Here is a 24,783-nt window from a genome sequence, read left to right on the forward strand (position 1 = left end):
ATACTGGTGCTTCACATTCTTTTATTTCAGCCCCTTGCGTAGATACCTTAGAAATCGAATCAGAACGAGCTAAGTGTGACATAAGAATCACTACACCCTCAGGAGGAAGATCTACCACCACACATGTTTGCTCAAACGTAGAATTTGAAATGGGAGAACTTAAGATGGTAGTGAATAATCTTAATATTCTGTTTATGTGGGACGTAGATATAATCTTAGGAATGGACTGGCTAACCGAGAATCACGCTACCATCATTTGTAGTGAATGAAAAATTTCTCTTCGACCACCTGAAAAAGAACCGACAGAATTTCACGGTATCGGTATGAAGAAGAGAGTACCAGTGATATCAGCGTTGCAAGCCAGAAAAGAGATGATGAAGGAAGGATGCACAACTTATCTCGTCTACCTAAATGGAGAAGCTGGTGAAGACCAGACGGTGGAAGATGTGGCAATAGTACGAGACTTTCCAGAAGTTTTTCATGAAGTATTGTCGGGACTACCTTCAGACAGGCAACTGGATTTCACCATTGATCTAGAACCTGGATCTGCCCTAGTATCAAAGGCGTCGTACATGATGGCCCCAAATAAACTACAAGAATTAAAAGTGCAACTACAAGAACTCTTGGACTTGGGTTTCATCAGACCCAGTGTCTCGCCTTGGGGAGCACCTGTACTCTTCGTCAAAAAGAAAGATGGAACCATGAGGATGTACATTGATTATCGCGAGTTGAACAAACTAACACTTAAAAATAAATACCCCCTCCCAAGGATAGATGATTTGTTTGATCAGCTCAAAGGAGCTAGTGTGTTCTCGAAAATAGATTTAAGGTCTGGGTATCACCAGCTGAAGATCCGGCAAGAGGATATACCCAAGACCGCATTCCGTACAAGATATGGCCACTATGAATTCGTTGTCACGCCATTCGGTCTAACCAATGCACCAGCAGTATTCATGGACCTCATGAACCAAGTTTTCCATCCATACTTAGACAAATTTATCTTAGTATTTATAGATGATATCCTCATCTATTCTAAGAGTGACCAAGAGCATGAAAAGCATTTGAGAATCATCCTGGAGACATTAAAGATGGAGAAGTTGTTCGCCAAATTCAGTAAGTGCGAATTTTGGCTGAAGAAAGTTGATTTATGCCTAATTGTTCTAATTTTAGGGGTTTGCATGTGCATATTTTAAGTTAAATCTTCTGGAAATTGGTGCGTTTTATGGTGTATTTTATGCCTTGCAGGAGATTTAGGTTTTCAAGATAAAGAGTGCAAATGTTGGAGAGTTTGGGCTAAGAATCGTGTTTTTGTGCATACTCTGGCATGTAAGAGAAGCAAAGCCTCGCTTGCTAGAGCAACGAAATGGGAAGCCAGAGAAATGCCCCAGAGGAATCGAAGCGAGTGAGGAAGCGCCAGAGGAATCGAAGCGAGCGAGGAAGAGCCAGAGGAATCGAAGCGAGTGAGGAAGAGAAGTAAAGCCTCGCTTGCCAGAGCAGCGAAATGGGAAGCCAGAGAATTTTCAAAGCAATGGTGGATGGAGAGGTCTGCACCAAGGGAATTTTCAGCGCAATCAATTCCAGAGTGCACAGCAAATTCCAACGCAAAAACAATCTCTGGAGGATACGTTGCAAGCGTTTATGAAGGTTAGCAAGCAGAGCATGGAGTCTCAGGCTGCCACTATTAAACGCCTTGAGACCACCGTAGGGCAACTGTCGGGCGCGCTGGACCAGCTACAGCAGCAGCAGAGCCAAACTCATCAAGCGCTAGCTCTGGCGAGGATGCCAGAGCAGACTAGGCAGCCAGAGCAGAGGAGAGAGCCAGTTCTGGCTTGGCAGCCAGAGCAGAGGAGAAGGATGACGGAGCAGAGGAGAGCACCAGAGTTGATAAGGCCAGAGCAGAAACTTCACAAATCAAGTACGCCATATCAACCACCGAAGCCCAGCCCGCCTCTGCCACCATCAAGTGTTGATCCAACCCAACCATTACCAAAGAAAGAAGATCCAGGGAGTTTCATTATTGGTATTGGCTTGGGTCGAGCTGGAGAATTCACGGGCATGTTAGACTTGGGTGCGGCAGTCAATTTGATGCCGTATGCTATTTTTTAGAAATTGGGCAGGAAGGAAGAGGAGCTTAAAAGCACGAAAATGAGACTTCAACTAGCTGATGGGGCATATTGTAGCACTCGTGGTATTTTAAAAGATGTTGAAGTCATGGTGAGAGGAATCACGGTGCTAGCCGATTTCGTGGTGCTCGAGGCAGGGCATGGCATTATAGGAAAGAATGGGCAACTTGTTCTACTTGGTCGGCCTTTTATGGCTACTACCCAGACGCGCATTGATGTGGGTTCTGGAACTTTGAGCATGGCCGGGTCTGGTAGATCGGTAACATTCTCCGTTTTTAATAAAAAGTCTATTATTTCTAACTTTTCAATGCATATCTGTTCTCTTGTGGAGATTGCTGACCAGGAGGAAGAAGTAGAAATTTTCAGAGCTAACTGTTTTTCTCCATCTATGCCTATTCCGCCAGCGCTGATTACTCCATCTATGCCGATTCCGCCAGCGCTGACTATTCCAGCTCTACCGCTGGAGGACAGAGCAGAAATTCTTCGAATAGCTCAGAACAGCATGCACCAGAATTCTGCTAAGGAGAAGCTGATGTGCACCCGCCCGAAAGAGGACAAAATTATACAAAATTTTCTTGATAATTTGCAGGATGAGGAGGCCATTGAAGATCAATTTTTGGCCAAGCTTCCACTCGACGTTGATGCCGTTCATGAGGTACCAACTACCGTGAAAGAGGATGCAACCGTTGAGGAAGAACGGGCTGATGTGCTGCTGTGCAAGGATAATGCCGTGCTAAGAGTGCAGAGTGCACCACCTTTGGAAGAGAAGAAAGAGGAGAGATCTCGACATAATTCTTGGTTCGAGAGAATGATGAATGTGATGAGCTCTGCTTGCTCACTAAGAGGACCCGCAGCTGAACTGGAGGATGATGTGCTTTCACGAGGACTAAGTCAGCTGACGTTTCATAGCGATTTTGGTTAAGGGATCCTCTACGTCGGGCTGGCGACTCTAACTCTAGCGCTTGGTGGGAGGCAACCCACCGTTGGTTTGTTTTTAGTTTTTGTTTTTCTTGTTTTCTGTTTTTGTGTTGTCTTTCCTAAGTTTTGGTTGCTTGCGCGGATACTTTGATGTGGTGTTCATGTTTTGACTTCAGCGCTGCAGTTCTAACTCTGTCGACAGCGCAGCCGCGCCAGCGCGTCTCTGCACTTTTCTGCGCTGCACCTTTCCACCGCTGCACTTTTCCGCGCTGCACTTCTCCGCGCTGTACTTTTCCGCGCTACACTTCTCCGCGCTGCTCTGCCAGCGCTAATCTGATTCAGCGTGGCCACTCTTCACTCTGCCACAGACCGCGAATTCCCCTCTTCACCACCTCGCACGATGCTTCAGTTTCTCCATGCCGATAATCAGGGACATTTTCTCAACTCTTCTTATTTCTTTTGTGCCCTGAGGACATGGCATGCTTTAAGTGTGGGGGGGTGTTTTATTGCGCATATGCTTTCAATTGGGCGAAATTGATTTTTCTATGCTTAGTTTTTGGTCTCGAATCTGGCTAATTTTTATGAATTTGTGGAAGAGAACATGGTTTTCAATGTGAATTTCGGGTTTGTGAATGAATGGTGGTTATTCTTGTTTTACTCTTGATATATGTTTCTTGATTGTGCAAAGGATTTGAGTTTTGTTGCAACATGTTAGTAAGTTAGTAAAACGTGATTTGTCCGGTAGATGCTAGAAGGAGTGTTGTCATTGTGATTGCCTACGATCGTATCTTATCTGTGAAAATGTTGGACGAATTGCCAACTTCAAAATTCAAAATCGCCAGCTCTGAAACATCTGGCCTGTTCTGAAATGTGATAGCTCTGAGTCTCTGCTCCGCTAGTCTAACTATGAGCATGGGAAACCACGTTAAAAGACTTTGGATTACATCCAAATGGTTTTTATTTCATGAATTATGGCTCAACTGTCGAAAATCTTAAGCACACAAAGTGTGAAAAATGGTGATATTGATTATAAAGGTGATCACATTAGGGAATTCACTTCTAGCGGAGAATTGGGTCTGATCGAATTGCTTACATTACTCATTTGTTGCTTCTTAAACTTTGAGTTACTTGCATAATCGAGAGATGTGTATTGATTGTAGAATTTTGAATTGACTTTGAGAATGTTTGGATGGAAATTAGCATTGTTGAAATCAATCTCTTCCTATGATTCATAGGATTTTGCTTGAGGACAAGCAAAAGGCTAAGTGTGGGGGGGTTGATTTATGCCTAATTGTTCTAATTTTAGGGGTTTGCATGTGCATATTTTAAGTTAAATCTTCTGGAAATTGGTGCGTTTTATGGTGTATTTTATGCCTTGCAGGAGATTTAGGTTTTCAAGATGAAGAGTGCAAATGTTGGAGAGTTTGGGCTAAGAATCGTGTTTTTGTGCATACTCTGGCATGTAAGAGAAGCAAAGTCTCGCTTGCCAGAGCAGCGAAATGGGAAGCCAGAGAAATGCCCCAGAGGAATCGAAGCGAGTGAGGAAGCGCCAGAGGAATCGAAGCGAGTGAGGAAGCTCCAGAGGAATCGAAGCGAGCGAGGAAGCGCCAGAGGAATCGAAGCGAGCGAGGAAGCGCCAGAGGAATCGAAGCGAGTGAGGAAGAGCCAGAGGAATCGAAGCGAGCGAGGAAGCGCCAGAGGAATCGAAGCGAGCGCGGAAGCGCCAGAGAAATCACTTTGCTGCTGGAATCATAAGTGCAGAGGAATCAAACGCCAGAGAAATCACCATTTCTCTGGAGTCAGAGAAATCATCATTTCTCTGGAGTCAGCGAAATCAAGAAGCCAGTGTAGCCAAGTAATCACCAGAGGAGTCAAGAGTCAGAGCAGAGGGGATAGAAGTCCATTACAGCGAAATCAAATAGCCAGAGAAATCACCATTCCTCTGGCGAAAGCCAGAGCGGAAGCCATTCCGCTGGCGAGAGCCGCGATTTCCGCTAGGGTGGAGATGACTTGTAGAGCGCGTCACAGCTGGACTTACCTTCCTTTGCACGATTCTATTCCTTTTAGAGTCCGGTTTTGCATGGCAACTTTTATGGTGATCCAGAAGGATTTGAAGTCTATAAATAGGGCCATAGTTTTCATTGTAAAAAAATCAATCCCTTGCCCTAATCTTTAGTTTCCGCTAGGCAGCCAAAGCTTAGGTTTATTGCTTTCATAGTTCTAGTTTCGATTCATGTTCTAGTTAGTTTAGTTTATAGTTCTTTTAATTCATGTTTTAGAGTAGTTCCCGTTTAGAGTTGTATTTACGTGACAGATTACTTCTCGAGACGGTTTTACGGTATTTCTTTAATCAAGTTTATTTATTTGCTTTTAGTTGCGTTCTTTAAATTCTGCAATTTAAATTCTGCCTTTTTAATTATGCAATTTAGTTTATGCGTTTTATGATGCTTTCCTTTAAATTATGCAATTTAGTTTTATGCTCATTAGATTAGAAGCTTTTAAAGTACAAGTATTTAAATTCCAAGTTCTTTTACTTTTATGCGTTTAATTCTTGCCTAGGGTTTAATAGTTTTACGCCTAGATAATTTTAAGATTAAGTTTTTAGTTAAGTTTAAATTACAAGCATTAGTTAATAATTCCTTTTTGCCTAGTTAAGTTTAATTCACGTTAATTTACTTTCCATGTTTTAGTTTAATAATCCTTAGTTTACGGTTTTCTTGTGACATAATTAAAAGCCCTTAAAGATCTTCCTTGAGAGACGACATTGGGTTAACTTACCACTACTAGAGTGTCCTTGTTCTATTACAAGTCAATCTAGAGGTGTTTCTAGTTGAGTCAAAAGTAATGTTCCTAGGGCACATCGTATGAGCAGATGGAATCAAGGTGGACCTTGCTAAGGTGCAAGCAGTGCACGAGAGTGCACGAGTGGAAATCACTAACCACACCTAATGAAATCTGAAGTTTCTTAGGTTTGGCGGGATACTATCGGAGATTCATCGAAGGATTCTCTAAGATAGCAAGGCCAATGACGCAATTACTCCGCAAAGGAATCAAGTATAAATGGAATGAAGTGTGTGAAGCCAGCTTCCAAGAGCTGAAGAGGAAATTGACAACTGCACCAGTGCTAGCAGTTCCAGCAGCGGATAAAGAATACGTGATCTACACAGACGCATCCAAAAATGGGCTAGGTTGTGTGTTGATGCAAGAAGGGAAGGTCATCGCCTATGCGTCGCGACAACTAAGGCCACATGAGTTGAATTACCCCACTCATGATCTGGAACTGGCAGCAATTGTGCATGCCTTGAAAATTTAGAGACACCATCTATACGGAGTTTGATGTGAAATCTTCACTGATCACAAAAGCCTTAAGTATTTTTTAGAGCAGAAAGACTTGAACATGAGACAGAGGAGATGGCTCGAACTTGTGAAGGATTATGACTGCGGTATCAATTACCACCCGGGCAAAGCTAATGTAGTAGCCGATGCTTTGAGTCGTAAAACTCAATCCGAGTTAGGACTTCTTCTTACTCAAGAGGACACACTCGTTAGAGATTTTAACAGATTGAGGATAGAGGTAGTCCAACCACCAGCGACGACAAGAGCAATTATTGCAACCTTGGTAGTCGCCCCAGACCTCAGAGAGAGAATCGTTAGTGCACAGAGAGCGGACGAGGCACTGGAGAAAATTTGTCTGAAAATCAGAACAGGCACACCAGGAGGCTACCAGGAGGCGACAGATAACGCCATTCTTTTTTAAGGGAGGCTTTGTGTTCCCCGTGATGAGGAACTCAAAAACGAGATCATGAGTGAAGCTTATGACACGCCCTATACCGTACATCCCGGGAGTACCAAAATGTACCAGGATCTAAAACAAAAGTTTTGGTGGGACGGGATGAAACGGGATATAGCCTCATTTGTAGAGCGCTGCCTTGCATGCCAGCAAGTGAAAGCTTTACATCAACAACCATATGGAAAATTGCAATCATTGGAAATCCTAGAATGGAAGTGGGAGCACATAGCGATGGATTTCGTGACGGGTCTACCCAAGTCAAATAGGGGCAACACATCTATTTGGGTAATAGTAGACCGCCTCACGAAGTGCGCTCATTTTATACCAATTCCAATTACCCATGGATCGGAGAAGCTAGCCCAACTTTATATCCGTGAGATTGTTCGGCTACACGGAATACCAATATCCATTACTTCGGATAGAGATTCAAAATTTACTTCTAGATTTTGGATCAGCTTACAGAAGAAGTTGGGAACAAGATTAAACTTTAGCATAGGCTTTCATCCTCAAACAGATGGACAATCTGAAAGGACAATTCTGACCCTTGAAGATATGTTGAGGACAGTGGTGCTAGACTGATGCAGTTCAGAGTAGAGGCCAGGATGCAGAGCAGAGCCGAATTTCAGAGGCTGCACAGAGTGAAGATCCGGTGCACGTGCCCGTTGGTCCAGTGACGAGAGCTAGGGTCAGGACGTTCAAGGATAATTTAATGACATTGGTGGTGGAAATCTGGAGGCAAGAGCTGAAAAGGCCAATTGGAGAAGGACCGACGGATCAGAGCTCAAAGGTGGTAAACCTTATTGCTTACCGAGTTGAACCACCAGAGAAGTCTCGATTCCTCTGGCTTTGCCAGAACAGCGGAATCATGCCGCCCAGAGAAGACTCGATTCCTCTGGCCTTGCCAGAGCAGCGGAATCGTTATCCCCGGGAAGAATCGACTGGGCAGAGAATTCACGAAGAGTCTGCCCGAGCAGAGAATTCACGTCGAGTCTACCCGAGCATAGAATTCACGTCGAGCCTGCCTGAGCAGAGAAATCAAGTGGAGTCTGCCCGAGCAGAGAAATCAAGTGGAGCCTGTCCGAGCAGAGAATTCAAGTGGAGTCTGCCCGAGTAGATTCAACCCGCCAGAGAAGACTTGATTCCTCTGGCTTTGCCAGAGCAGACTTGATTCCTCTGGCTTTGCCAGAGCAGACTTGAATCCAATGCGCTTTTCAGAGGAGGCCTCGCTGGGGTTTCTTTTGACTTGCTGAACAAGATCCGTTATTTCTTTAATTCATGTTTATTTCCTTTTTACGTAGGGTTTTCCGTTCCCTATAAATAGGGCTGTTATGTGTTGGAAAAGTCAGACAATTTTGATATTAAAAAAAACAGTGAGTTTAATTCTCTCTCAAGTTTCGAATTCTTCTTGATAAACAAGGATTCAACCTATCGACGCATCGACGAGATCTCCATCCCTCGCCGTGTGTCATTCAGCGTCTCCGAGTTCCTGCGTCAAATACACATTGGGGTTTAGGGAATTATTCGCCTAGATCATTTCGTGGTTTAGATTCAGGGGTTTTGAGGCATTCCATCTCTTATCTGTAATTTTAATTTGTTCCGTTCAATTTCAGTCTTCCGCGTACAAATCAATTAGATCGGTGAATCCCATACCTTTCACGTTATTATTGTGTTTTCCGGTGAAACTCCATAATTCTCGGTAAGATCTTAACATCTTCCAGCCAAGGTCATATCATCTGGTATCAGTTTCCGGGTTTCGTAAGGGTTACGCTATCTATCATACAAAAAAAAAAGAAAGAGAACGATCAAAACGCTCTGTCGAAAACAAACAGAAGAACGCAGTACGCATTATATTTGTGTTTGCCCATATCGGATTTTCTGGTCTCTTACCCCGTTGTGTTTTCTCAATTCTCCGGGTTCAATCGCTCGTTGTGGTTTTGTTTCCTGCGTAGCACTGAATTTTTTTTTAGGTTCCAGTCTGCGTTTAGGCGTCTATCTTTTCTTTGTCGAGTCCTATCTTATCTGTGTATTTTGCTGTGGTTCTTGTGAGGCGTGACATCGAGTGCTCTCGTCGAGTGCGCTTGTTGATCTCGTTGTGCCGTTGGTTGGTGATTTCCCGTGGTAGATTGAGGAATTTGTTTCTTTGACAGAGAATTTGAGCGGAAAAAGGCAAGAGTGGTGAGATTAGTAGAGGGTAAAAGCCTTGAATTGTGTGGATACACGAGCGCTGAGTGTTTTCATCTTGAGTGATACACGAGTGTTGGTGAGGTGGTGAGGTCCTTACTTTGTTTTTGCTGTTTCACTAACGTTTCTTGTTTTCTGTCCGTGTTGTTATGTCTAAGCACGCTGAACAGGGTATAGACTTGAGCGATAGCCCTGTTATGGATCCTCAGTTCAAACTAGTAATGGAGGCTCTTCGCTTCGAGTTTGGCCGGATGCTACATTCCGAACTCGAGGGCGTGTACGACAAGATTGAATTGCTGGAGCAGTCCCATTCTCAAGAATCTACTTTCACACGAGGAGGCAGACGCAGGCGAGGAGGCCGTGGTGGTGGCGGAGGACGATTCCACCGTCAGTATGAGGAGCATGTCGAGGATACCGGATTTGAGGATGAGGACGACGAGGAAAGAGCGTGGCAGGACAACAATCTGGGCAACATCAAGATGAACATTCCTCCCTTCCAAGGGATGAATGATCCCGAATTATATCTTGATTGGGAGAGAAAGGTGGAGCTTATGTTCGATTGCCACACCTATTCAGAGCTCAAGAAGGTGAAGTTGGCGGCGATTGAGTTCTCCGATTATGCACTTGTTTGGTGGGATCAACTGGTGACGAGTCGGAGAAGAAACAATGAGCCCCCGATTCAAACTTGGCAGGAGATGAAGGCTGTGATGCGGAAACGTTTTGTGCCAACTCATTACTACCGTGAGCTTTTTAACAAGTTGCAGACCTTGAGGCAGGGCAGTAGGAGTGTGGATGAGTATTATAAGGAGATGGAGGTTGCCATGATTCGAGCCAATGTGGTGGAAGAGCGAGAGGCGACCATGGCCAGATTCTTGGCTGGTTTGCATTGGGATATTCGTGATAAAGTAGAGTTGCAGCACTACGTTGAGTTGGAGGACATGGTCCACATGGCCATCAAGATCGAGACTCAACTCAAGCGGAGGGGCAACACCAGCAGCAACTAGCGCCAGAGTCAGGGCAAGTGGCGGTCTTCGCACCCCGTGGTTGGTGGTTCTTCGTCCAGAGGGATCCCCTGGCAGAAGGAAAACTCGCCGCGCGAGGAGAAAAAGCAATTTGTTCGGGCCCGACCAGAGGGATCCGGTGCAGCGAATCAGAGTAGTCCGGCCGTGGCCGATGGACGAAATCGCGATAAGAAGTGTTTTAAGTGCCAGGGGTTCGGGCATATTATGAGTGACTGTCCGAACAGGAGAATCATGATCATGCGAGATGATGGCGAAGTGGTGACGGATGGTGATGACACCGATCCTAACATGCCGAAATTGGAGGATGTAGATGAGGCCACTGATGAGGAGGAGTGTGAGGAGATTTTCGCGCCCAATGGTCAACTTTTTGTAGCTCGGCGTGCTTTGAGTGTACAAACTCCACCCCCGGAGCGCGAGCAGAGGGAGAAGCTTTTTCACACGAGATGTCTTGTTCAAGACAAGGTGTGTAGTGTGATCATTGATGGTGGGAGTTGCACGAATGTGGCTAGTAGAGCCATGGTTGACAGATTGGGGCTGACCACGGAGAAGCACCCCAAGCCGTATCGTTTGCAGTGGCTTAATGAAACAGGCATCATTCGAGTAACGAAGCAGGTGAAGGTTACGTTTCGCATTGGGACGTATGAGGATATGGTGGTGTGTGATGTGATCCCTATGCAAGCGAGCCACATTCTGTTGGGGAGACCGTGGCAATTTGATCACCGTGCAATTCATGATGGTTTCACCAACAAATACTCATTTACCTACAAGCAGAAAAAGGTGCCGCTTGTTCCTCTTACACCTACACAAGTTTATGAGGATCAAGTGCAATTGCAAAGGGAGGCGGACAACCTAAAGTCTAAGGAGCAGCCTGTGGAGAAGAAGGAGCAGGGGCTGAACCATAAGTCCTTTCTTGCTACGGCTAGTGATTTGAAGTGGTGTGTTCAGGAGGAGAAGCCGATCTTGCTGTTGCGATATCAGGAGACTTTGCTTATGACTAACGATCTCTCTTCTCTACCCCCTTCTATTCGTGATGTGTTGCAGGAATTTGATGATGTTTTCCCCGACGATACACCTACCGGCTTACCACCACTTCGAGGGATTGAGCATCAGATTGACTTTGTGCCCGGTGCTACTTTGCCGAATAGACCAGCCTACCGCACCAACCCGGAGGAGACGAAGGAGTTGGAGAGACAAATTGGCGAGTTGTTGGCCAAAGGACATGTGAGGGAAAGTCTCAGCCCTTGTGCGGTACCAGTTCTCCTTGTACCAAAGAAGGACTCGTCGTGGAGGATGTGCTGTGATTGTCGAGCTATCAATAACATCACGGTAAAATATCGCCATCCCATCCCTCGTTTAGATGATATGCTCGATGAGTTACATGGTTCTTGTATCTTTTCGAAGATAGATTTGCGTAGTGGATATCATCAGATTAGGATTAAGGAAGGTGATTAATGGAAAACTGCTTTTAAGACAAAACTTGGTTTGTATGAGTGGTTAGTTATGCCTTTTGGTTTGACTAATGCACCTAGTACCTCCATGCGTCTTATGAATCATGTTTTGCGTGCTTTCATTGGCAGATTTGTGGTTGTTTACATTGATGATATCCTCATTTATAGCCAGCATTTTGATGAACATGTTGTTCATTTGAGGTCTGTTATGGACGTACTTCGAAAGGAAAAGTTGTTTGCTAACCTTAAGAAGTGCATTTTTGCTACGGACAAGCTTGTGTTTCTCGGTTTTGTTGTTAGTGCCCAGGGTGTACAGGTTGATGAGGAGAAGATACGAGCTATCCAAGAGTGGCCAACGCCGAAGAACATTGCAGCAGTTCGAAGTTTTCATGGGCTTGCTAGCTTTTATAGGCGATTCGTGCCTCACTTCAGCAGTGTTGCCGCACCTTTGACGGAAGTCATCAAGAAGAATGTGGAGTTTAAATGGGGCAAGGCGCAAGAGGATGCATTTCAGCAGTTAAAATACAAATTGACCCACGCCCCGGTATTATCTCTTCCAAATTTCTCCAAATCTTTTGAGATTGAATGTGATGCTTCTGGTGTTGGTATTGGTGCAGTGTTGATGCAAGAGAGACGACCCATTGCGTATTTCAGCGAGAAGCTCAATGGGGCGACATTGAGTTATCCCACGTATGATAAGGAGCTGTATGCATTGGTGAGAGCATTGCAAACGTGGCAGCACTACTTGTGGCCCAACGAATTTGTCATTCACACGGATCATGAGTCGTTGAAACACTTGAAAGGGCAGCACAAGTTGAACAAGCGGCATGCGAGGTGGATGGAGTTCATTGAGACGTTTCCCTACGTCATCAAATACAAGCAAGGTAAAGAGAATGTTGTGGCTGATGCACTTTCTCGGAGGTATGCCTTGATTTCTACCTTAGATGCTAAGTTGCTTGGTTTTGAATGTATCAAGAGTGTGTATGCGAATGATGCTGATTTTGGTGAGCTTTATCTAGCATGTGCGAGAGCTACTAGTGGGGAGTATTTTAGGCATGATGATTTTCTTTTTAGGCGGAATAAGTTATGTGTGCCTCAATGTTCTTTACGTGAGTTATTATTGCTTGAGTCTCATGGTGGGGGTTTGATGGGACACTTTGGTATTGCTAAGACTTTGGCTGTTTTACAAGAGCATTTCTTTTGGCCTCATATGAAACGTGATGTTGAGAGAATTTGTGGTCGCTGTGTTACATGTAAACATGCTAAGTCTAGAGTGAGTTCCCATGGATTGTATACACCGTTGCCCATTCCTCAAGCACCTTGGATTGATATTTCTATGGATTTTGTGTTAGGTTTGCCTAGGACTAAGGGTGGTCGAGATTCCATCTTTGCGGTTGTTGATCGATTTTCTAAGATGGCACATTTTATTCCTTGTCATAAATCTGATAATGCATCACATGTGGCTGATCTATTCTTTAAAGAGATTGTTAGATTGCATGGCATGCCTAGGACTATTGTTTCTGATCGGGATTCGAAATTCTTGAGTTACTTTTGGAAGACTTTGTGGTGTAAGTTGGGTACCAAACTTTTGTTTTCTACTACTTGTCATCCACAAACTGATGGTCAAACCGAGGTAGTGAATAGAACCTTGTCTACTTTACTTCGAGCTATTATTCAAAAGAACATTAAGTCGTGGGAAGCGTGTCTTCCTCATGTGGAATTCGCTTATAACCGTGCTGTTCACTCTGCCACTAAGTTTTCTCCATTTGAAATCGCGTATGGATTTAACCCTTTGACACCTTTGGATTTGACTCCGTTACCCGAGAATGAGCAGGTTAACATGGATGGCCAGAACAGAGCTGACTTCGTGAAAAAGATCCATGAACGTGCCAGAGCCAACATTGAGCGCCGCACGCGGCAGTATGCTGAGCAAGCTAATCGGGGTCGTCGCAAAGTAGTGTTTGAGCCTGGTGATTGGGTTTGGCTGCACATGCGCAAGGAAAGATTTCCAGAGCAGCGGCGCTCCAAGTTAATCCCTCGGGGCGATGGTCCATTCCAAGTATTGGAACGGATCAATGATAATGCCTACAAACTAGAGTTGCCCGGTGAGTATAATGTGAGCGCTACATTCAATGTAACTGACTTAAGTCCCTTTGATGTAGGCGACGTTGTGGATTTGAGGACAAATCCTTTTCAAGAGAGGGGGAATGATGCAGTTCAGAGTAGAGGCCAGGATGCAGAGCAGAGCCGAATTTCAGAGGCTGCACAGAGTGAAGATCCGGTGCACGTGCCCGTTGGTCCAGTGACGAGAGCTAGGGCCAGGACGTTCAAGGATAATTTAATGACATTGGTGGTGGAAATCTGGAGGCAAGAACTGAAAAGGCCAATTGGAGAAGGACCGACGGATCAGAGCTCAAAGGTGGTAAACCTTATTGTTTACCGAGTTGAACCACCAGAGAAGTCTCGATTCCTCTGGCTTTGCCAGAACAGCGGAATCATGCCGCCCAGAGAAGACTCGATTCCTCTGGCCTTGCCAGAGCAGCGGAATCGTTATCCCCGGGAAGAATCGACTGGGCAGAGAATTCACGGAGAGTCTGCCCGAGCAGAGAATTCATGTCGAGTCTACCCGAGCAGAGAATTCACGTCGAACCTGCCTGAGCAGAGAAATCAAGTGGAGTCTGCCCGAGCAGAGAAATCAAGTGGAGCCTGTCCGAGCAGAGAATTCAAGTGAAGTCTGCCCGAGTAGATTCAACCCGCAAGAGAAGACTTGATTCCTCTGGCTTTGCCAGAGCAGACTTGAATCCAATGCGCTTTTCAGAGGAGGCCTCGCTGGGGTTTCTTTTGACTTGCTGAACAAGTTCCGTTATTTCGTTAATTCATGTTTATTTCCTTTTTACGTAGGGTTTTCCGTTCCCTATAAATAGGGCTGTTATGTGTTGGAAAAGTCAGACAATTTTGATATTAAAAAAAACAGTGAGTTTAATTCTCTCTCAAGTTTCGAATTCTTCTTGATAAACAAGGATTCAACCTATCGACGAATCGACGAGATCTCCATCCCTCGCCGTGTGTCATTCAGCGTCTCCGAGTTCCTGCGTCAAATACACATTGGGGTTTAGGGAATTATTCGCCTAGATCATTTCGTGGTTTAGATTCAGGGGTTTTGAGGCATTCCATCTCTTATCTGTAATTTCAATTTGTTCCGTTCAATTTCAGTCTTCCGCGTACAAATCAATTAGATCGGTGAATCCCATACCTTTCACGTTATTATTGTGTTTTCCGGTGAAACTCCATAATTCTCGGTAAGTATCTTAACATCTTCCGGCCAAGGTCATATCATAGACAGAGGAGGAAGTTGGGAACAAGTTTTACCCCTGATAGAATTTGCTTATAACAACAGTTATCAAGCTACCACAGACATGGCACCATATGATAGAATTTGCTTATAACAACAGTTATCCATCATTTTCCATGGATAAACTTATCCATCAAAGTAAACGCAACCGGAATAGTAAATGAAGTACGGGCTTGGCCTTAATCCCGTGTCGTCCCAATAAATAATATGAGCAACTAAATGGGTGATAATGCCAGATTATGTATCCTGGCTCAGAGCATCCACAGCTCCTGTGTCTTAGGTTGATGCTTAAATGGTGGTCCCCACCTAAGCACCAATCCTCCACAGCCCTTGTGTCTTAGGTTGATGTTTAAATCTCCATTTCCACAAAATCCTCAATTCTACACTTCTTTTTTAAAATTCATTACAATAATTATAAATTAGGTAAAAAATTAAAAAGAATTAAAAAATGCTAAATTTTAAAATTCAAAAACAATAAATAAAACAAAACATATTAAAAAAAAAAATAATAAGTCAAGCACCTACCCCCCACCTACCATTTTCTTTCTTCTTCTTCCCCCATCGTCTTCTGTAATTTTTTTTTATTATTTCTAGTGTGTGGCATCCACGCAAAGCAATTTTTCGGCCTTTGCATCGGGGCTCCAAGGAGACACGGCGTCAACACAGGCTGCGTCTCCAGCCCTCCGCTTTTCCTTCGTCCCTCGTCGACCCGGTGCTTAAAGCACGGGGCTGTGGATGCTCTTATCACCCCTATCAAACATTGCGTTAATGTGATCATTAGTGGTGTGATATCAACACCGATCAACGCCTCAATGGTACTGGGTGGTGAAAAACACCCTGATGACAATATTATGCAATTCAGGTTAATGGATAAGTGGTTATTTGGAACAAATATATACTAACCAAACCCAAATCTTGTTAGATGAATGGTCCATTATTGAATAAGCAAAACATTAGACCCAATTTTGGCCGAACCCAATGCCCACACCTAATCGATAGTCTTTTGCAAATGCTTAATCAATCATTGCAAATGGGTAAATATATAGAAAGAACGTAATGCATATAAATATTTGGAATGAATGACAATGTAATCCAACTTTTCTATTTCTGAAACTAAATGAAATCAAAACATTTTCTTGGCGTTTCTATTATCAGCTGAATGGAATTGCATGCAGTGTCCGTACAATAAATGCTAGTAGATGGGTTGGGGTAATTGTGATCGTATTAGATTTACTGGCGTCTATCGAAATTGGACGGGAATTATTTTATGTCATCATTTATAATTATTTTTATTACTATAACATATAAAATAGTTTATATATAAATTATTTCTTTAATTAATTTGATATGATCAAATTAAATTAGTAATACAATATTTGAAATTATATTGATCTTAATCACTTTCGCCAATTAAATGTAGGTTGTGATAATAGAAATACATTTTTATATAAATATTCATTTGATGAAGTTTATAAAAAGTCGTGCCGAACTCCAAATGTGACTCTTTTTCATGGACGAAGGGAGTGTATATATATATATATATATATATATATATATATATATATATTTAATTATTTAAGTAAATACATCTATATATAAATGTATTATATATATATACATATTAATTTGTCAGTATGATGTGATAAACTTAAACTAATATTATATAATAAAATAAAATACAAATATAAATCTTTTTCAGATATGGAAATTGATTAAGAATTTAGAAAAAAAATAAGAATGAATGAAAATTGAAGAAAATTAAAATAGAGTGATTATACGGCGCCACGTAGGATATGATTTATTTTGCTATTATATATATATATATATATATATATATATATATATATATAGATAGATAGATTGGGCATAGGCATGTATTTTATTTATTTATAACATTTAGTTGAAGAATATCTTTTCTAAAAAATGAATTGACATTTGAATTGATTGCTTTTCGTGGATTAATTTATTTGTATACTTTATTTAAGTTTTAGTCACACTTGGAACAATCTCAATTAAGTGGGTATAAGGATTCCTATTCTGGATGTCATCATTTTATTAAGTTAAAATTTTCAAGTGAATGAGAACTGAGGAAAATTAGAATGAAGTGATTATACGATGTCACGTCGAATAAGATTTATTTTGCTATAATATATGTAGGATTTATAATTAAATAGATATTTTGGATTTATCTAATATTTTTATACAATTATTTAATAGTACAGATTTTATCTAATAGTTTTATACGATTATTTAATAGTATAGAATTTATCTATAAATTTAAATGATTATTTAATAGTTTTTAAATGTAAAAATTGATTAGAAATGTATAAATAAATAAGAATGAATGAGAATTGAGGAAATTAGAATGAAGTGATTATACGATTGTTGATGATAGGTTCGAAATTAGATATATAGAAATTTGTTGATTAAAAATTTAGAAAAAATAAGAATGAATGAAAATTGAGGAAAATTATAATAGAATTTTGCTATAATATATATAAATTTATAGATATATAAATAAGAATGAATGAGAATTGAGGAAAATAAGAATGAAGTGATTATACGATGCTACGTAGGATATGATTTATTTTGCTATTATGTAAAAATTGATTTGAAATATATAAATAAATCAGAATGAATGAGAATTGAAGAAAGTTAGAATGGAGTGATAATAATTAAATAGATATGTTGGATTTATCTAATAGTTTTATACAATTGTTTAATAGTACAGATTTTATCTAATAGTTTTATACGATTATTTAATAGTATAGAATTTATCTATAAATTTATATGATTATTTAATAGTTTTTAAATGTAAAAATTGATTAGAAATGTATAAATAAATAAATAAGAATGAATGAGAATTAAGGAAAATTAGAATAGAGTGATTCTATTACGCCACGTAGGATAGAGCTTATTTTACTTACATATATATATATATATATATATATATAAAATTGTTTTTCGAATTTTCAATAAATAAATCATGAGATAATAAACTATGTATAGGCTGTGTACCTGAGTTACAAGAACGAAATAATTGAACAATATTCGTATGTTAATTAAATTAGTATTTGCATTCTGTGCAATACACGAAAAATATTTTTATATTTCTATATTTGCATAAAATTGATATCAACACAATTATCATATTTATAAATATAATTAAAAAATTAATAGAATATATTTGATTTGAATATTGAAAAAAAAAAATATATATATATATATATATATATATATATAAAAGAATTCACGATAATAAAAATCTATAATATGAAAAGGCAAAAAAAAAGTTAATAAATGAAAAAAAAAATTAAATATAGATTTATTCAAAAATTGATGAGAGGAGAGAGAATTTTTTTAAATTTTAATCTTTAAATAAATATAACTTTTACATTTTAAATCGAATATTTAAATAAAATATATCAATTGAAAGTTCTTACTCTTGAACTTTAATTTGATATGCACAATTTTAAAAAGAAATAAAATAAAAAAACATAAGAAGATAAAGAAAAAAAAGAAAAAGAAAAAATATAGTTAATAAATAAACTTTCAATTTTATTACAATATAAAATTACCACATAATTTTGAAATCAATTTGAAATTAATTTCTAATTGAAATTTTGGCTTTTTAATATAGTATAGATGTATAAGGATTGGGAAAAATATACTTTCTCCGTCCCAATTTAATAAACCATAAGGTTTGGGTACAGGTGTTAAGAAATGAATAGTTTATAATAAAATAAGAAAGGGAAAATTACTTTTTTGACGAGGATGCCCCCCCGATTGATTTCATGCCACCAACTGCCCCCGTGAGGAAGTCTCTTCGCTCCACTATGGTGCACTGGATTCCCCTGGAGTTCCCATGGGTGAAACTGAACACAAATGGATCTTACGACTCACAGACGCAGCTTGGTGTGGGTGGAAGAGTGGTTCGTGATCACACTGAAGCTCTCCTTATTGCTTTCTATTACTTTCTCAGCTCATATCTGGGTTGAGCTGGATGTTTCGGCGATCATTTTGCTCATGTTTGTTGGGCATCACAGTCATGCTAGTACAAGTCATATTGCTGCCTGGATCTGACAGCTTATTCGGCACCAACGGGTTCGTTTCACTCACATCCAGCGCAAGGGAAACCGGTTTACTGATTTTATGGCAAGGATAGGACATTAGGCCCATGCGCAGGCTATTTTCCACTGTTTTTTTCTGGTCCTCGTTATTTTCTTACTCTGGTTAGGATGGATCAGTTTGGTTATTCTAACTTTAGATTCAGATTTCATGTGGATAGTTAGTTTGTTTTGGTTTGTTTCCTTTTTTATGTCGATTCCTTTGTCCTCTAGATATAGTCACTTTTGGCTACATTTATGTATGATTTTGATATGTCTGATTTTTCTTTTTCCCTGTGGTTTCAGTTGGACGTTGTCACTTTTGAGAAACGTCATATATGATATACTGGTTGATTGTCTATTTATAGGTTGGGGATCTGCCTAACCCCTCACCCTTCGGATGTTTGTTTATTTAAAATATATATATATATATAATTTTTTTAGGAAATATTTGTCTAAAAAGTAAGATAAATAAATGAAGATATATTTTTTTAAATTAAATGACAGATAATTATGTGTGGACCTCAATAATATTTAGTGTAAATAATGAGTTAGATGAGAATATTTATTATGTATTGACTTTTCATTTTAAAAAATGACCTATTGAAATGAGACATCCAAATATGAAAATGTCACGTATTAAATTGGGATAGAGGGAGTAACTATTTCGAGATAATTTTTTTAAAAAACTACTAGCATTTAGATATTAATTGTGGCCTAATTGAATGAAATCCATTGTAGCCCAATTTCATAACAAAACTAATTCTAGCCCAATTACTAATTCTTTTATTGATAGGCCCAATTCCAAATTCTTAAATTTAAACAAAATTTACTTGAAACTTATGTTACTAGCAAGCAGAAGTAGGGGACAGCTACACTACAAAATCGAACAGACGAAACATTACTAATTCTTTTGGTAAGAACAGATGCCGAAAATAGCTCGGCAGTGAACACACAACAACAAACCTAACAATCTATGAACGTAGATTTTACGTGGTTCGGCAAATCAAGGCCTACATCCACGACGAAGTCACTGCATTCGATAGATTCATTCAAGAATTTCCCTGCGATTACACTACGAAGATGAGTAACACAAAAGTATCTTCCTCTCCAGATCTTACCACTCTTGTTTACACTCTTCCTATACAAATGTATCGCTATCTAGAAAAACTTATCAATCCTATCTAATGGACTGAATACAGCATACATAGAGTAATAGCAAAAACGCGAGTTCTTTAGCTGCAAAATATCTGTGAGCTTATTCAGTTGTAACTAACTTCACATATTGCAACCAGCTCCCTGAACTTCACACATTTGCTATTAACTCCCTCATGCATACGTGGATTACTCACCATACATAACCTCTTTAAACAAAAAGTATATGGTGTTGGTCCATTTCCGTTATTAGTTTGATAGATTTAAGAAGTGTTAATTTCTTGAGACTTCGAGCTCAATTTTGTAGTGGGAAAAAATCGTCAACTTGGTTCAAGCCCAATTAACATTCCAGGCTGGACCAAAGAGCCAAACAACCCGGTCAGTCCAGCCCGACAAACTTCGAACCAATTTGGATCGATAATGCGGCTGGCCCAATTACTTAAAGAAACTTGTTCGTCCAGCCCAATAAGTCATTGCAAGAGCAACCTGGACCAACTCAGGTTGACTATCCCGTTTCAAGCCCAACTCGTCTAAACGGTCAGGTCGAATAAATCACACTCAGGCTGAGCCCATCAAGCTAAACTCGCCAATCTGGCATGACCCTAAAAGGCTCAATCATTCAAACAGATTGGCCCATCTAGCCCAAAAAGCTATAGATCAACTTGAATCGATAACCAGGTCGGATGTATCACATTGGACCCAAGGATTACCGTCCACCTAGTTGACAAATTCACATGACCCAGCCATCAACCCGAAGAAACACCTTCCGCCAAGCTGACATAGTCAAAGGGTGAATCTTCACGATCTCGTCTAAATCGCAATAACTTGGGAATGGAAGGCGTGGACGGATAAGGCCAGCTTGTAAAACCCTAACGACTGGCCGCCCTTTATATAGACAGACCGACTAGGTCACAAGGAAGAGACGAAAAAATCTTACTTGCTATCGATTCCTTGAATTCTCTCTACTCTGCCGCCTAGCCAACTTGGCCTATCTCCGCCTCCCATATTCCATTATCACAACACACTGTCACCGTTTCCACCCTCCGACGCCGCTTACAGCCTGGAATAACCGCACACTCCAGCCTGCCTTTCTCTCTTATTTCAATTTGCTTATCATTCTATTTTGCTATTCCGCTACTGACTTGAGCGTCGGAGGCTCTACGGTCGACATCCCCACCCGGTGCTCAACCTAGGGCTCTTACGTGTTCTTGTGTTGACAGGTTGCTAGTGCCCAATCTATCCGGACGTGCAGAAGTCAACTTCAATTGTAGATTTTAGCCTCTACAAATTTCACAACATATTATATACCACGCTTTAAGTTTCAAAATAAACAAAACTAATTTTCTCAATAATCATCTCAAATTAATACTCCCTCCATCCCACGAATCTTGACACGTTTGGATTCGGCACGGGAATTAAGAAGTTGTAGATTAGTGTTTGACTCATCCAAAAATACCTAGTCGATGGACGCGAATTTATACGAGGTCGTCCTAGGGCGGTAAGGTGACTCAAGTCGTCTCTCAAGGAAGGCTTAGCAGGGCTTCGATCGTGCTACTCACAGGAAACAGGAAGGAAACCTAAACATTCTAATCGGGTAATTGGGTCTGGCACTCTCTCTCTTTAAATCTAGGCGTAATTTAATAAAGCTTGTAAAATTATCTAGTGCAGAATCAACGGGAAGCATATAAATCTATCTAGGCGAGAAATAAATATGAAGCAGATTAAGAACGCAGGGAACCAATAAACCTAGGGTTCTAACTAGCAATCTAGAAAGCATGAGATACTTCAACAATTAACGATTATCTAGGAAAGATAAAAGAATAAACATTTAAGCAATTGAATACTAAGCATCAATAACCTAGGCAATGGAAGTAAACTAACATTCAATCATAAAGAAATCAATAACCAAGTTCTTACAGCTAGTATGATCCAATCTTCAATCTAATGTATGAAAGCAAACATAATCTTCAATCCACGAAGCTACAAGGTGTTTGATGATATTTTAACTACTCTAAAACTAGGGAAAACAAGGTAAAATCGCCTGGAGGCTGCTGGGAGTCGAGAGTCCAAATAAAACCCTAAAATTCGGCTTTCAAAAGGTGAAAACGTAACTGCCGAAAATTGCCAGGGACGGTGGCCGCCGTGAGGCGGCGGCGCCGTGGACGGCGGCCGCCGTGGGACGGCGCCTCCGTGAGCACCCTTCGCTGATCTCTTCCATGAATTGCACGGCCCGCGCCGTGGGGCCGCGGCCGCCGTCTCCACGGCGGCTGCCGTCTCCACGGCGGCCGCCGCCTGGCGGCGGCGGCCGTGAGCCTGACTCCAAAACATGCTCGAAACAATGCCAAAACGCTCGGCAACTCGCGAATCCTGCACGCGACAATAGTACATCCAAAAAGATCATCGAGCACATGAAAAATAGAGCAAAAAGGTACGAAACGAGCTCGAATGCACAGCAGGAAAACTCACAAAATCATCACAAAATAGGGCTAAACAACCCCCCCACACTTAAATCCTTGCTTGTCCTCAAGCAACAGTCACAACATCGACAGAAAATCCACAAGCGATTCTTCTCACCAGGCAAACACAACCAATCCAAGTCTTTCAAAATATCAAAGTCCCCAATCGGGTGTTCAAGGTTAAGGTTTAAAATGCAACAACAAGATGATACAACTCAATCCGATCAGACCCAGTTCTTCGCTAAGGGTGAATTTCCTAATGCAATTTCCTTTATAATCATATCTCATCCTTTTTCACATTCTTTCATTTTTTTTTTCACATTTCACTTTCTCTTTTTTTTTTTTTTTTTTTTTTGGGTCAAGTTATTTTCGCTCTCAATAGACGGGCCATAATTCACGAGATTGAACTTTTGGAGGTGATCCAAAATATTCTCGTGTGGTTTCCCATGCTCATAATGAAGCCATTAGAGGAGCAGAGACCCAGATCTATCAAAAACTCAACAACCAACGAAACAATTTCAACACAGAGAATGATCTTAGGAATTTGCACTGAAAACACTCACCCTAGCATCTACCGGACAAATCACGTCAAAAATTGCTCATCAGGGTGTTGCACCAAAACCTTAAACTAATTACACTTCATTGGGAACAAATCAATCAAGAAAAACGAGGATAACAAACAACACAGACACAATCCAGAATCGCCAATGAATCCTATCAACATGCGATGCACTTAAAAACAAGCAAGAAAACAAGGCAAGGGGACCATTCGCCCCAACACAAGAAAGCCCAAGGACACAACAAGAAGACACCCACAGGATTTACAAATACCAACAAACGCCCCCCCACACTTAAAATCTGGCACTGTCCTCAGTGCAAAAAAAAAAAAAAGAGGGGTGAAAGAGGAAACTTCCCTGAATACCGATCCAAGTGGTGAGTCTGTAGTGTCCCACGATGTCTGCCTCTCTCTCATCCATAGAACAAACAGTCTCCAACGCAACGACCTGCACCAAACAACAGAAGCAACAAAACATAACACAAACAAAACGAAAGGAAAACGAAACAGGAAAAAGCAAGAAAACATGGGTTGCCTCCCATGCAGCGCTAGTTTTTAAGTCTCCAGCCCGACTAAGAGAACCCCTTAACCAAAATCTGATTGGAGCTCCAGCTGCCTAAGCGCCCTTGTAAACACATCTTCTTGAATTGCAGCTGCGAGCCCTCCAAACGAGTCCTCCATACTCCTATCCTGGGATGGCCCTCTATCCACACATCCAGCGAGATTGAACAACCCAGCCTCGTCAAACTTCTCTTCCAATAGCAAGGCGCACATGAGGCCTTGCTCTTTATCATCTTCCTCCTGCAGCTTTTCCAGAAACTCCTGCTCAATGTCAGCCTCATCCTGCAAGTTAGCAAAGAATTCCTCCACGATCTCGTCCTCCTCCTGCAGCTTATTAAGGAATTCCTGCACAATACAATCCTCATCCAAGGCATCAAATGTTTCAACATAAGAGCAGGTTTGAATTAAGGAAGGGGAGGTAGGAGGCTTTTTATCAAAAACAGAGAATGTTACCGCTCTACCTGCCCCTACCATACTTACAGTTCCCGTACCCACATCGATGCGAGTCTGGGTGGTAGCCATAAAGGGTCGGCCAAGTAGCACGAGATGCCCATTCTCTCCTCTAATCCCCTTTCCCACATCAAGCACAATAAAATCAGTCAAAACACTAATCCCCCTCACAACAACCTCAACATCCTCAACAAGGCCCCGTGGACTACTAATAGAGCCGTCAGCTAGCTCTATCTTCAAATTCGTGCCTATCAGCCTTTTATTACCCAATTTTTCAAAAATATCAAACGGCATCAAATTGACTGCCGCGCCCAAATCAAGCATTCCAAACACCTTTTCAACCCCACCTAAGCTAATATTAAAAATAAAGCTACCTGGATCTCCTTGCTTGGGTGGTGGTTGTTCTGGTGTAGCAATGACAGGTGGCAGAGGCTCACTGGTGCATTGGGTAGCCTTGATTGCTTGCACGGTTTTGCTTCTCCATTTCCCAGTGGTTATTGGGGCATTTTCCTCGATCACCGCCACAGCATGAGCTTGATGCGGCTGTTGGTCCTGATTTGGGAACTTCCCCGTTGGCCGTTCTTGCTGCAGCTGAGTCAAGGCTCCTGTTAATTGCCCAACTGTAGTCTCGAGGCGCTTGATGGTAGCACTCTGAGACTCCATGT

At 41.2% G+C, this 24,783-nt stretch overlaps 1 pseudogene; it reads left to right on the forward strand.

Moving 5' to 3' along the window:
- Window positions 1–323: 323 nt before the first annotated feature.
- On the forward strand, window positions 324–18,917 carry LOC130998503 (uncharacterized; annotated as a pseudogene).
- Window positions 18,918–24,783: the final 5,866 nt, after the last annotated feature.

This window comes from Salvia miltiorrhiza, chromosome 8, assembly GCF_028751815.1.
Source record: "Salvia miltiorrhiza cultivar Shanhuang (shh) chromosome 8, IMPLAD_Smil_shh, whole genome shotgun sequence".
NCBI lineage: Eukaryota > Viridiplantae > Streptophyta > Magnoliopsida > Lamiales > Lamiaceae > Salvia > Salvia miltiorrhiza.